This window comes from Dermacentor andersoni, chromosome 1 (assembly GCF_023375885.2).
Source record: "Dermacentor andersoni chromosome 1, qqDerAnde1_hic_scaffold, whole genome shotgun sequence".
Taxonomy (NCBI): Eukaryota; Metazoa; Arthropoda; class Arachnida; order Ixodida; family Ixodidae; genus Dermacentor; species Dermacentor andersoni.
The window spans coordinates 364769434-364782137 of NC_092814.1; positions in this window are offsets into that span (position 1 = coordinate 364769434).

Genomic DNA, 12704 nt, shown 5'->3' on the forward strand with positions numbered 1-12704 from the left:
GTGTGATTCTAGTACCGCCTTGAATTGATGTGGATCGGAGTGGCGCACGGCAGTTGCAGGTAGATGGTTCCAGTCCCGCGCGGTCGTCACAAAAAAGGAGTGAAGATGAGTAGTAGTTTGGCGCTGGGGGAGTAAACCGCTCTGGAATGGTTTGTGCGGCTGGACAAGCGATGAACTGGCAAGATAGCTGGAACTTCGAAGAGAGTATTGTAAAATTTGTGGGAAAGGCATAGTCTAGATATGTGACGTAGCAATTCAAGGTTGGTAAGATGACCACGAGCCTTAACCTGGGAAACGCTGGAATGGTAAGAATACACAGAGTAAATAAATTAATTATGGGGTTTTACGTGCCAAAACCACTTTCTGATTATGAGGCACGCCGTAGTGGAGGACTCCGGAAATTTCGGCCACCTGGGGTTCTGTAACGTGCACCTAAACCTAAGCACACGGGTGTTTTCGCATTTCGCCCCCATCAAAATGCTGCCACCGTGGCCGGGATTCGATGCCGCGACCTCGTGCTCAGCAGCCCAACACCACAGCCACAGAGCAACCACGGCGGGTGCAGAGTAAATAAAACGAGCTGCACGATTTTGGACTGATTCGAGAATATTAGATATGTTAGATTGACGAGGGTCCCAAACAGCGCATGCGTATTCTAACTTTGGGCGAACAAATGCAAGATAAGCTATTAGTTTCACTGATGGGGGGGCGAGTCTTACGTGCGTATACGAAGAAAGCCCAAAGCGCGGCTCGCGGATTTATATGCTTGTTAGGTGGGTTGACCAGGAGAGATTGCTTGAAAATGTTGCGCCAAGATGTTTATAAGATTCAGTGGATGATATTGCGGAGCCGGAAATTATATATTGTGCTGGCTGGTAATGGCGGCCTGCGGCGGAAAGATATTAATGAAATTTTCTTTATATTTAAGGACATTAACCGTGTGTTACACCAGGACTCAATAAGGTTGAGGTCGTTTTGAAGAGTATTAATATCTGAGCTGTTTCTGATGGAATGATATACGATGCAGTCATCTGCGAATAGACGGATGGTATAGATGAGATACTAGCTGGGAGGTCATTAATATAAATGAGAAAAAGTAGGGGTCCAAGTACTGTACCTTGTGGCACACCAGAGATTACGGGGGATCGGTTTGATGAGTGGGTGTTAGCACGGACCAATTGTTGTCGATTGGCGAGAGAACTGCGTATCCAGTTGTATACAAGTGTGTTAATGTTTAGCCGAGAAAGCTTTAAGAGTAGCCGTTGATGCGGAACTTTGTCGAGTGCTTTTTCAAAGTCTAAGAAGAGAGCATCGACGGGTATGTTTAAGTCAAGGCTGGAACTAATATCGTTATACTAAAATAAAGCTAATAGGGTATCACATGAGAATCCTGCACGAAAGCCGTGTTGACTAGGATGAAAGAAATTATTGCAGTCTAAGAAATTGACAATGTTTCAGTAAATCACATGTTCCATTAGTTTAGAACAAATTCTAGCAAGTGAAATAGGACGATAACTGCTGCACAAAGATGGAGGACCTTTTTTGGGTACTCGAACAATATTTCCCACTTTCCAGTCTGCCGGTACCACTCCTATTGATAGTGACTGCTGAAAAATATGGTAGTATCACACTAGTAGTCGATTTCGTGTTTTTCAGCATGTTCGCGTTGATACCGTCCACGCCACATGAAGACGTGAGTTTTAACGAGTCGATTAGTTTTGCAATGCCGTTCGGACAAAATGTGATGTCGGGCATCACGGTGTAGTCGAAATAAGGAAAGGAAGGCAAGTTCTCGGTAGGTTCTGCGGTAAACATGGAAGAAAAAAAGTGGTTAAGCTGCTCAGCGGCCTCATGATCGGGAATTGGATAGTTTGGTTCGTCGCACAATGCTAATGGTTGGGCGTTATTATAGGGTTAATGGTGTTCCAGAATTTTATTGGGTTATTTTGTAACATAGCGGGCAATGTCTGTGAAAAAGAGGAATGTTTTTCTCTCTTTGCGACCCTTTCGAATTCTTTTTCTATGGCATAGTATCTGTTCCACGCGCCTGCGTCATTAGAGCGTGTTGAGGAACGAAAAAGCCTTTTCTTTGTATTGTTCAGCCGCTTCATTGTGACGTTAAACCATGTGGATGACTTCTTTCCGGTTACGATAATGTTGGGCACATGCTTAGTAAACAAGTCTAGTACGTAGTTTGTTTTTAAAGAGCATCCAGTTAGCCTAGACTGAACGCTTTGAAAAGGCAGAAGAAAAGTAGTAAATTCTTCGAGCTCACAGTTTATTGCAGAATAATTACCCTTATCTACAATATTATTGTTTTAGTTATCTTAGTGGGATGCGAAAGTTGACAGGAGTAGGATGCATGGATAACTGAATGGTCACTGAGCCCTGGCAAGAAAGTCATTTTTGATACCCTGTCGGGCTCAGAGGCAAAAAGAGATCTAGGATATTAGAAGAATTATCGCTGTAGCATGTAGGTTCATTGATGAGTTGCGTTAGTCCAAAGGTTAGACATGAATTGATGAAATCGCTCTCGGTACTGTTTTTGGAAGCTACACATGATAAATTGGTCCAGGATATTGCCGGAAAATTAATGTCGCCGAACAGCAGTATCGGAAGATGTCGATAAGATTCGGTTAGAGAGCGAAGAGTCTCATGGTATTCCGCTACAAAAAGAGGGTCAGTACCAGGAAGGCGACAACAAACACCAATTATCGTGGGAAGATACGAAACATTACAGAGAACGAATATAATTTCCGAAGACGAGGATGTCTTAATTTCGGTACACTGAAGATTTTTATGACTACCCATTAATACGCCACGCTTGTTAGTGCGGTCATGTCGGAAAATATTGAAATTCGGAAGAAGTTGTATCTCAGAGGTCAGTTATAGCAGGGTTAAGCCATGATTCCGTGATTGCAAATAAATCTGATTTTGTTGTATTAACTGGGTTTTGTAGAGCCTGTGCCTTGGGAAGAATGCTTCTTATGTTCGTATACAGAAACGAAAATGATTTTCTTCTCGGAATAATACTGCTGGGGCCTAAGTGTTTAAAGTGGGAACCTTTTCAGCGTTGGGGTCGCAAGTATATAGGTGTTCTTACCAATGATGAGTTTGTCATATATAAGTATAAAAAATTGCTGTTGTGCCTTGCCGAATGCAGTATGGTGCTTTCCTGCATTAAGTGTGTTGGTAGAGTGGTCTTCCGAGATCTGGTACTGGGTGTCCTTCGCACCCGCCGTGGTTGCTTAGTGGCTATGGTGTTAGGCTGCTGAGCACGAGGTCGCGGGATCGAATCCCGGCCACGGCGGCCGCATTTCGATGGGGGTGAAATGCGAAAACACCCGTGTACTTAGATTTAGGTGCACGTTAAAGAACCCCAGGTGGTCAAAATTTCCGGAGTCCTCCACTACGGCGTGCCTCATAATCAGAAAGTGGTTTTGGCACGTAAAACCCCATATTTAAATTTTAACAATTTTGGGTGTCCTTCAGTTTATATGCCTGTCACAAAACTTTCTCTTTAGTCTTAAAATGTGCAAATTTAACAATGATTGGTCGGTTTTTGTTTGTTTTATATTTCCCTAACCTATGGGCTCTTTCGATACCCATTGACTCAATTGTTGTGCTTAGAGCCTTACTGCAGAATTGCAGTACTGAGGCTTCAGATTCGGACCACGTTTCAGTTTCTTTATCCGAAAAACCAAGGAATACTAGGTTTGAACGGCGTGCTCGGTCTTCTGAGTCTTCCAATTTCGCCCTGATTGCCGCTATATCTTTTGCGTTTTGTTCACAAAACACTTCGGTTGGCAGCAGCGGCTGTGGCAACAAGTTTCTGCCGCTAAGCCCACGTATTTCACTACGCAGGTTAGTTTTCATTCAATTGAATCTTTCCACCCAATTCATATTGCCACACCTGCTGTTGTCTTTGTGAACGATAGTTACGAATGCAGAATTGTTGCTCGAGGTTGACGTACTTCGACGAGAAGTGGCTGAAATTGCGCAGAAGCCTAGAGATGTTCAACTCCCTGTAAGAAAAGATGAAACAAGATCAGGAAGCGCTAGCATTGGACAACAAAGCTTTAAAGCAAGAAAACGAGCGCTTAGCCAAAAGGCTTGCTAATTCGGAGCGGTACTCTCGAATCAACAACGTTGAGATTAAGGGTATACCGTGCACGCAAGGGGAGGACTGCAATGCCATTTTGAAAAAACATCGGAGACAAGATTGGGTGTCCAGTGGCTTCTGCAGATATTGACGTCATTCACCGGGTACCCGCCAAGAAAGCCAAAAACATAATAGCCCGATTTTGCCTGAGAACAAAGAAGGCTGCTTTTATCAGCAAAGCTAGAAAGGCGAGATTAACTACGACAGACCTTGATCTCTCTCAGACCCCAGCCACCCCAGCCTATATCAATGAACACTTTACGGCCGACAATAAGCGTCTTTTTGCACAGGCATTGACTCTGAAGAGAGATAAAAAAAATGGAAGTTTCTGTGGACCGATGGTTGCCGCATCAAGGCGAGGGAAACGGCAGTTAGCCGGGTGTGTGTCATTGGAAGCGCAAGGGACCTGTCTAAAATTTGCTAATTGGGACTAACCATGCTTCACTTGGCTTAATAGTGGGCTATGTTCCATCTGAAATAAAACCATTAGTGTCAGTTAAAAAGCCGGAACTGACGTTCTTTCATCAAAATGTTCTATCACTTCCAAATAAAATAGACGACTTGACCTTGCTAATCGACACTTTTGGAGCACCGTTTACAGCAATAATGTTAACTGAAACTTGGTTGACGCCCACATCGCACATGTTTCAGCCTCCTGGCTATCAATCGTTTTTTCGAAGTCTTCAGGTTAAGCGTGGGGGCGGTGTAGCGATTTTGCTCAGGGACGATATTGTGGCTAAGCCCGTAGGTGAATTCACTGATATAACTTCCGACTACGAGGTGTTAACAATGCAGAGTCATAGCAATATGTTTTCCGCCGTGTACAGACCACCATCAGGTGACGCAACCCGATTTCTTGTGTTTCTTGAAAAACTTTTCAGTCATACATTAGAAGAGAATTTAAGATCAATCTAATCTTAGGCGGTGCTGTCAATATAAACATGCTTTCGTCTTCCCCGCTACAAAAGGATTTTCAATCTCTTATCACAACCTATGGTTTTTCAAACACAATATCTACTGCAACGCACGTGACTACTGAAGCTGCATCCCTATTAGATGTATTCCTTTCAAACATTAATATTGATTCATTAGAGGCCGAAGTTGTGTACACTGACATCAGTGATCATTTGGGTATTATCTTACTGGTAAATAGAATTCACCGCATTGCTAGTAAAACTAAAAAAACTGTCTTTATTCAATCCATTACTTCATCAAATATTGAAGCATTTCGCCAAGCTATTACTCATGTGGCTTGAAACAGCGTTTATCGAGCAGAAGATAGTGACACGGCGTATACTTCTTTTATGAGCACTTTCAAAACTGTTTACCATGAACACTTCCCCATGAAAAAAATGACACGGCCATCCAAAGCACGAAAACCTTGGCTAACACCTGAGCTTCTTGGTATGGTTAAACACAAACACGCCATGTATGCTCGATTTGTGAAATCTAGAGATCCTGCCCTGCTCAGGGAGTTTAAGAAATACAGAAATAATCTCACAAATCAGCTTAGGGCTGCTAAGGATGCTTATTACGTGGGAATTTTCATTGACTCAGCCAATAAAAAAAGTGATGTTCTCTGGCGCAAATTGAATGCTTTGCTAAAGCCCAATTCAATTTCAGCTATTCCAGATGTTTTGTGTCATAACGGGCAGAAACTTTCTGGAAATGCTATACCAAACGCGTTTAATGAAATCTTCACATTAAAATCACAGTTAAATGACGTTGATGGCTTCAACAGCTATACTCAGTTCCTGCCTGTAAACGCGTTTAGTAACACTCTAGTTCTTGCCCCAACTAGCCCCTTAGAAGTCTTTTCTTGCTTCAGCGATATAGGTAACAGCTGGTCCCTGTACTCCGATCACATCCAGATTCGCCCCATAAAGTATGTGCTTAATATTATATGCCCTGTTCTTACCCATATTTATAACTTAATATTAACTACAGGCATATTTCCAAAACAAATGCATACTTTACGCGTTATTCCAGTCTTCAAGCATGGTGATAAGGGGGCACTAAACAACTATAGACCCATTTCGATAATTGCAGTGTTTTCGAAAGGTATTGAGAAATTAATGCATATCAGATTGGTATCATTTTTTAATCACCACAATTTGTTTCAAGACTTTCAGCATGGATTTAGGAAGCATCGCTCTACCGAAACAGCCCTCTTGACTCAAAAAGAAGTAATTATAGGTGCATTCAGTCGCAATCAAATGGCATTAGGCATATACGTCGATTTTTCCAAGGCATTTGACTTAATTGATCATACCATCCTTCTTAGCAAATTAGAAAACTATGGTGTACGTGGAACAGCGCATGCGCTTTTAGAATCCGATCTTTCAAAGAGGACACAATTCGTAGATACAAACAATGAAACATCTGCAAGGAAGCCGGTCGTTGTTGGTATGCCACAGGGAATCATTCTGGGGCCACTCTTATTTTTGATTTACATGAATGATACTGTACACTGCACAGACAACGCAACATTCGTCTCGTATGCTGATGACACGACAGTTTTTATTACAGAGAACTTGGAAACAGAGAGAGATGCGATGGCTAACAAAACGTTGTCTAACCTAGATGCCTGGGCCACGGTGAATTCTTTGAAAACAAACTCTTCAAAAGCACAAGTTATTTTGCACACGCCTAAAGGAAAAACGCTGACAAAGAAGTTGAATTTATTTTGGGGCTCTCAGCAGTTAGAGTTGGTGGATCCTGTCAAAACCCTTGGAATGCATTTTCCAAAGCACCCAATTGCATGGAATGTACATGTTGAAAACCTCCATTCAAAGATGTCGTCCGCCATTGGTGTCCTTGCACGTACGCAATGTATTCTTCCTACAAAGGTGAAGATTATGATCTACGATGCGTTAGTGTCCTCTATGTTGCAGTACTGCAGCATAGTGTGGTGTACCACTGGCGTAACAAATTTGCGCAAGCTGTATTTGCTGCGGAAAAGAGCCATACGACATATTGCTGCTGTACATTATGCTTCCTCTGCAAAACTACTTTTTACAAAGTACGAAATTCTTCCAGTGTTCTGTTTATATAATTATAGGCTGATGCTGTGTTATAAAGTTTTTGTTAGGTATGGTACCAATACCATAATTATTCTTGCTAAGTTAAAAGCAAACACAAGTGTTCGTTCAACCAGGAACAAAGAAATGTGGACTGTACCCACCCCTAGAGCTTCTTATGATGAACAATTAACCTTTGTCCTATAAGCTACCTTCCCTTCTGAACCTATTAAACTATGGATATTTTGATCCTTCGTGTAATCAAAATTCTCTCATTAAACGTTTCGCCCAGTCCATTTATTTTCAGGAATAGTACATCCATTCGAATTTTTTCCCCTCTACTTGTCGATCGCTGTTTTTCATGTTCATGCCATTTCAAGCCTATGCAAGTGGGTTGTATTGTTTTTGCGCTTTGTTAGAAATTTGTTGCTCGATGTTATGTAATATTCGTTGATTTATTTGAACTCTTTGTGCATGACCGACCGTTATCCTGCTGTTTTGCCAACTGTAAAGGGGTCGGGACCTCGTCAAGCTTCTCAAGCTTTTAGTCCCGTGCTCCTCCTATTCCAAGGGAAATAAAGTTGATTGATTGATTGATATCATCGATTTGTTCTTTTATTTATTTATTTATATTAATACTGTCAACCCTCATAGAGGGTCATAATAGAGAGGACAATACAATTACGTACATCAAATATGGACAATGTAAATGTACGTAAAGTTGCTTAACACTTGTCAATTCACAGTGAATAAGATGTTCACTTGAATGCTGTTCAGCACACTTCTGACATTTATCAAAATACGTACAATGAACATCAAGTCGCACATATCACTTGGCACTTCAAAACTAAATTGAAAACTCCCGTAAATACGCCTCAGCAGCATCTTCCAAGTCGTTGACATCTTTTAGGCTAACAATAGCGTTTGGTAATTGGTTGCACATTTCTATCGCATCCGGGAAAAATGAGTATCGAAATGTATCGCTGTTGGTACGGTACGGCTTTATGACGTAGCCGTGGTTAGTTCGCGGGTTTCTTTTGCCTGGAGCGTGTAGATATTTGAGCTTATCAATCTTAAGTTGATTCTGCATTATTTGATAAAGCACCTTCAGCCTATATTTCTTTCTCCGTACCTCAAGAAGATCCAAGTTGCAACGCTGTAACATAAGCGTGACCGATTCCTTCTTTCGGTATGTCGAACAAATAAAACGCGCCGCCAGTCTCTGTATTATTTCCAACTTCCTCTTAAGTGTCACTTGATGGGGACTCCAAACAACGGCTGAATATTCTAGTATCGTCCTAAGGAACGTGGTGTATGCAATAAGTTTTACATTACGCGATGCATGTTCCAGTTTTTTTCTCAGAAAGTATAACTTTTGATAGACAGTCATGCAGACGTTATCTATTTGTTGGTTCCATATCAAATTTCGTGTTATTGTTACGCCTAGATACTTTAACTGGCGCGAATTCTCCAATAAATGTCCTCCAATGCTGTAAAAGAAAGAGGAATATATAGTTTTCTTTTTGCTGAGGTGTGTATATGTAGATTTGGGATAATTTATTTCCATTTTCCATTTCCTACACCAACCATATAAATTTTGCAAACATTTCTGAATTTTAAGCTGGTCATTTATAGTTTAGTAATTGTGGCGTAAATTAAGCAGTCGTCTGCGAACAGCTTAACCTGAACACCCCCTTCTGCCACGCTACTGATGTCATTGATATAAAGGAGAAACAATAGTGGTACCAATACTGAGCCTTGGGGCACTCCTGAGAGTACAGCTAATGAATATGATACATAACCATCTAGTTTAACTACCTGCGTACGGTTTGTTAAATATGCTTCAATCCATTTTATTATAAATTCATGTATTCCTGCATTACGTAATTTCAAGATTAATTGGACATGACGTACTTTATCAAAAGCTTTCGCAAAATCCACGCAAACCACATCAACCTGTTGTCTTATATCTACTGCACCTGCAAAATCATGAATTGTTTCTATTAACTGTGTAACAGTTGATAACCCGGACCTAATGCCATGTTGATAAGGATATAGTAAATTGTTCTGATCTAGAAACCTGAGTATGTGTTTTGCTATTATATGTTCGAAGACTTTGCAAGTAACTAAAGTAAGTGACACTGGACGGTAATTTGTTGCCTGTCTTCGATTACTATCACGAATGCGGTGAGCCAGTCTTGCGGGAGTGAGCGAGTTGTATAAGATTTTCGAAAGATGATAGTTAGATAAAGTGACATCCATTGTGCGTGTCGTTTGAGGAATACTGCAGGTATATTATCGGGTCCACTCGACTTTTGCTCGACTGCTGAAATATTCCTTGCTGGGTGATAAACTCACAGTAGTTTCTGGGACGTTAAATACAGATCGGAAAAATTTTTTAGAAGATTGTTTGCTATTTCATCCTTTTCTCTTATAATGTCGCTTCCAGCGTGAATTTCGTCAATCATGTCTCTCCTGTCGCTAAAATATCGCCAACATTTTTGAGGTGAGTGTGATAGCGCCGACAGGCGTCGTTCAGTGTCCGTTATCAGAAGCGGATAAGCAACCGCCAGCGCGTATAAGAAGCACGCGCTGTTCCGAATAAAGCATTCTCTGTTCTGGAGCTCGTAGGTCTACTTGCCCGTCACAAGAGTAGAGAAGTGGACAACACGAACGCCGACTATCAACTGAAGGGAGCACTGAGGCGAAAGAAGACACAAAACTCATCTGCGCCCGTCACGCTTCGCGCGTGACCATCCGCGCAGTACACAATAGTGAGGACCTAAGGAAATCACTAAGGTTTTTTTTCAACGAATGTTTGTTTAGACTTAGCCAAAGTACACTTGAGTTCAGTTTTTAGATTGGCCAAGACCACTGGCAACGTTCTCCTTTTACGTCATCTTTTAATTTTTCTTTTCATATGAATTATATCTCGGATGATCCAAGCACTTGTCTGCTTTGTTTTTTTTTAACCCGTGATGGAACATATTTGTCTATGCAATTACTTGTAATACATTTGAATTCTTGCCATAATTCTTCTACTGCTTTTAGACCAGCCGTACTCTTGAAAGTATCAAATTGAATCTCCAAAAATCAAGAATCGAAGTATCATCAGCCCTAGCATAGTCCTTAATTTTTACTGGCACATAGCTCTTCATTTGCCTACTTGCTCGGATAGGCACATCGAGACAGATCATCCTGTGATACGATATACCATCTTCTACCGTCACATTGTAATAATTTAATTTATTTGATGGGAACACCAAGTCTAGTATTGACCTTGACGTCGGTGTAATTCTGGTATCTTCAAGCACGATTTGTTTCAAATGGTACGTAAACATTATGTCTAGTATTTTTTCAGCGCTTACTGATTCCACACCGCTATACGAAACAATTTTCCAGTTTATATGTGGTAGGTTAAAATCTCCAGTCATTAACAACCTAGTATTCCCATTTACATGAGAATATAAACACTTTTTCAGGTTTTCGAGAAACTCAGGGGAGCTTGAGGGTGGCCGATATACAACTCCGATAAGGAAAAGAGTACTTTCGCGAGTTATTTTACACCAGAGAGTTTCTGGTACTTCACAATCAATCAACGAAGCATTCAGAGAACTTTTAACTATTATACACACCCCACCTCGTGGTGAGTCTCTGTCTTTTCTAAATATGTTGTAACTGGGAGGAACAAAATTAAATTATGGGGTTTTACGTGCCAAAACCACTTTCTGATTATGAGGCACGCCGTAGTGCAGGACTCCGGAAATTTCGACCACCTGGGGATCTTTAACGTGCACCTAAATCTAAGTACACGGGTGTTTTCGCATTTCGCCTGCATCGAAATGCGGCCGCCATGGTGGGAGGAACAGTGCAATCATTCGATACATTTTCATGCAACCATGTTTCGGTTATAGTGGTTATGTGAGGATCATGCAAAAGCAATAAATACTCAAGATGCGTAGTCTCATTTACTATACTGCGCGCATTAAACGAGAGCAATCTTAGCTATTTTTTGGTGTCTCAAATGAGCTGCATGAGCTATCAGATCCATTTGACTTAGTTGATACAACGGGCTCACTTCGCTTCATTTTATCAGTATCACGTTTGCCCGAGTGCAAGTAGCGCTTGTCCCTGACGTCATCCCATGCGTATAACTGATCATTTATTCGAAGTTTATCGTGCACAAGAACTACTTTTGCGCCTGCGTCCCTGTACAAGGCAGCACTTTCCCATAACTTCTGTCGTATCTGCACTGTTTCCTTGGGATAGTCATTGCTTATCCTGGTTGAAGTTCCCTTTAGCTTTGCACAGCTTTTGAGGACGCTGTCCTTTTCCTTGTAGTCTTAATATTTCAAGATCACAGGCCTTGGTCAATCAGGATTTACTTTGCCAATCCGGTGAATTCTTTCCACTGTAGTGACTTCTAAGCCAAGAGCTTCAGAAAAAAATATCATTTACAACGCGTTTATTGAACACTTGTGCAGACTCGTTCGCGCTTTCAGGAAGACCAAACACCATAAGATTATTTGGTCTGCTTCTATTTTCATAATCGATTAATTTTCTGATTGTTTTCGTACGGTGGTCTCCAAATCATCTATTCTATTTTTCATTTCGTCGAACATGGCTAGCACACTTTGCATCTTATCAGTTTTAGCATTCACTTCTGCAATTTCTTTCCTGATATCATCTATCTTGCGATCCAATGCCTTTTGGTTTCCAAGAATTTTCTGCAAGATTTCAGCATTTTTTGGGCCTGGATTTTCCTCAACATCCCCGGCCATCAGCAGCAACAGCAGTATTGACCAGCAATCCACCAAGATAGCACAACATCTACGTGGGCATGGCAGGACTAACAAGCATCTATTATCATTACGATACAGAGCAGTAACTAACCTGCAATAGCAGTAACGGCGTTTTAGGCATCATGCTTGACAGCCAAGTGCCATGCCCTCTGAAGCCGATGTTCTCGCGTTGTTCCTTTTGTAGACGTCACACCCGTGGCAGCAAGTCCGGAAAATGCGCACTCCAAGCTTGCATTTCTGCAAAGTTGCGCAATGACGACGAAAAAGAGGCATCCATCGTCCCTCTCTGACATTCCGACGAGAAACCACGGCAGCATCTGCAAGAGCAGTAAAGGCGTTTTAGGCATCATGCTTGTCAGCCAAGTGCCTGCAATCTTGCAATTGCTTTCTGTTTCAGTAAGCCGGTTGTTAATCTTTTTGATAGCACTGTCATTCTGGGATAGCTTGCGTTGGATGGATTTAAGTTCCTGCAGCATGGAAGTTTGACCAGATTGGATTCCATTGAGTGCCGTAATTATGCCACTGGATGTCTGCGTCTCGTTCGAACGGGTGGTGGGACCTGGGTTTGAGTCTTTGTCACATGATAGCGCTAAAATCTGTCTGATGACATGCGCACAAGCAATTGCAACTTTAAAACAACACTGTGGGCTTGGCAACACCAGAAGCGCCGCGTAACGAGTGCGACATGAGTATGTAGTAGATATTGATTATTTACTTGCA